This window comes from Silene latifolia, chromosome 11 (genome assembly GCF_048544455.1).
Source record: "Silene latifolia isolate original U9 population chromosome 11, ASM4854445v1, whole genome shotgun sequence".
NCBI classification, from domain to species: Eukaryota; Viridiplantae; Streptophyta; class Magnoliopsida; order Caryophyllales; family Caryophyllaceae; genus Silene; species Silene latifolia.
In genome coordinates this window covers 50,801,372-50,804,164 of record NC_133536.1, presented here as the reverse complement: position 1 = coordinate 50,804,164, position 2,793 = coordinate 50,801,372, and the positions used below count along the sequence as shown (strand labels likewise).

General features: G+C 34.2%; 1 long non-coding RNA gene across 1 annotated transcript; it reads left to right on the top strand.

Annotated features, from left to right (window-relative positions):
- Positions 1 to 580: 580 nt before the first annotated feature.
- Positions 581 to 2,233, top strand: LOC141611623 (uncharacterized). Its single transcript, XR_012528678.1, has 2 exons — positions 581 to 884; positions 1,490 to 2,233. It is a non-coding gene; the product is annotated as an uncharacterized LOC141611623 (long non-coding RNA).
- The last annotated feature ends 560 nt before the right edge of the window (positions 2,234 to 2,793 follow it).

The window sequence follows — 2,793 nt, the reverse complement described above, 5'->3', positions numbered from 1 at the left end:
TTGGTAGACCTAGATCTATTAAAAGTACAATTATCTTTATTAAAGTTACTTTTTTTTCTATTAAAATTACACATTTTTCGATTAAAATTACATTTATATCTATTAAAGTTAAAGTTACACTTATTTCTATTAAAATTACACTTTTCTCAATTAAAATTACACTTTTCTCTTTTAAAGTTAAAGTTACACTTATTTCTATTAGAATTACACATATTTCTATTAGAATTACACATTTTTCGATTAAAATTACACTTATATCTATTAAAGTTAAAGTTACACTTATTTCTATTAAAACTACACTTTTCTCTATTAAAATTACACTTATCTCTTTTAAAGTTAAAGTTACACTTATGGTGAGTGTAAAGTTAAAGTTAAAGTTACACTTATATAGAGCGAGAGAGAGAGAGAAAGAGAGAGAGAGAGAGGCGCGGAATCTAGTGAGTTTGGTTCTTACGGTGAGTTGTGAATTTGAAATCTCAGCCATTGGATCAAGGAAACCAACGACTAAGATCAAATAGAAAAATCAAACAAGCCTGGCATTATTAATAAACAAAAATCGTTCTCGTCCTCGTTTCTCTTCCCTTCCAGCCAAAAAATGCATTAGACAAACCTTAAAATTTGGGGAAAAATAGAGTAGCAGCAATAAATTCTTCTCAATTTCTACAATTAACCTTGAATTCCTCTATTCCTATTCACGTCTATCAATTATTGCTCAACTAATTTGTTTTTTTGAATTGGTGGTGTAAATTCTGCAAAATCGGCTGAGCAATATGGTTTAGCGGCTGAATTCTGGGTTACTCGGAGATTGAACGGAGGTGGTGGCCGCTCGTGAAGGATGCTGATACAAGAAGATTGGCGGTCTGATGCCGCTGCTCGAATGTCAGGTTCGCGGTGGTCTGCTCAAATTCTGATTTTCTTTTTTATTTTGATATCAAGGTTTCTTAGCTTGATTCAGTACTTAATTATTGTCTATTAGATGGAGTGATGCTGTATGAGTCATTTGGAGTAATTTGGAGTAATTAATGTTTTACATTGACTTAGAGACAAATCAGATTTAAATTGAAAATATGGAGAGTAGACTCGATTCGGGTTCGGTGCACCAAATTTTTAGATTGGATTTTAGACGATTCAGGTTATCAGCCCCGATAGCTTTGTCATCTATTACTCCGCTGTTATTCTACATTTTCGTCCATTTTGTCATCCCAATTCATCATGTTTTCTGCAACTTAAGATACTTTTATAATTTCTTTCTCCTTTTATTCTTTCTTTATGCTGTTTATTTTATCTTTTGATGCTTAATCTTTGAATTTCCTCATCATTATGATGGCAGCATTTTCGTGTTTTTTGTATGATACTTAATGAACGTTTTTGTGATTTGTGTTGTCTGAGTTTTTGATAATGCAATTTACATTGTATAGCATGAGGATTATGATGGCACTATTTGATAGATGTTTTCTGATCTTTATTCTGTCCTCCTTGAATGAGACAGTGTGCCTTTTTCAGACTGTAGTTATGATGCATCTCTTGCACATGTCAGTTAAGAAATAGGTTCAAAAGGATGATGGAGAAAAAGAAGACGGCTTGACATCGCAAAAGGTATCTTGGCCGAAGATGGTCATAGTCATTGATGATGAGCTGGAGGAGAAGTTATTATAAGCTCCAGATTGTTGGAGCTATGGCTGCTGCCCCTGGTACGAGGTGCCGAAAGAGTAATTATAAGAGCCGCCTTGCTGCACCTGTCGCTGCTACCGTTGCCACGATAAGCCGGAGCAGTAACTGTAAGAGCCGCCTTGCTGCATCTGTGGCTGCTGCCTCTTGTTCATCCAACAGGGTGTCTTGAGTTTCGCAAGAGCCTTGAGGGTACACATGCATATTCGAAGAAGGGTGATTATTCAAATGAGATTAGCTCTTAGATTGTTGGTGTCTTTTTGCGGTTAAAGCCTTGAGGGTTTTTTTCCGGTTAAAGCTGTTGATGTCTTTGTTTCTGCTCAGTTAAGTTTTTGAGTCGGGAGCTAGATGCCTCCTTTGGAACATTGACCTTGTGGTATTTCGATAAACCAATACTAGGGAACCTTTATCGTATTGAGATGGATAAAGTCCCATCTAATATCTTATAAGCAGAAGTTACTATGTTCATCTTAGTTGATGTGATGGTCCTTTTGTTATGTACACAAATATTCACCTGTTTTTTCGGTTTTGGAAATTAGACTAAATTGAATTGCCTCGTAATACAGTTACATGTCTTTGATTGTGAAGTAACATATACTCCGTAGTAAACTCTTTCAATCCAAGTGAATTGGTTGCAACAAAAGTTTTAACTTTGAGGACGGTTTTTCATTATGTATGTCATCAAATCCTGACATGTTATCTATTGAGTAACAGAAGGGATGAAATTTTTGGCCACTGTTAGATAGAAAATTGCATTAATAATAGAATAATACCACAATAACACTACAATAACAGTAGAGTAACACCATAATAACACCAGAATAACAATAACACCAGAATAACGGCACAATAACATGTGGTAAAAAAAGAGTAAAAAATCAAAGTAACACTGGAATAACATCACAATAACACCAGAATAACAATATCACCAGAATAACAAACAATAACACGTGGTAAAAAAAGTAAAAAAAATCAAAGTAGTAAAAAAAAATCAAAGTGACACCGGATTAACATTACAATAACACCAGAATAACAGCTCAATAACATGCGTTAAAAAAAAGAGTAAAAAAATCAAAGTAGTAAAAAAAATCAAAGTGACACCGGAATAACATCACAATAACAGCA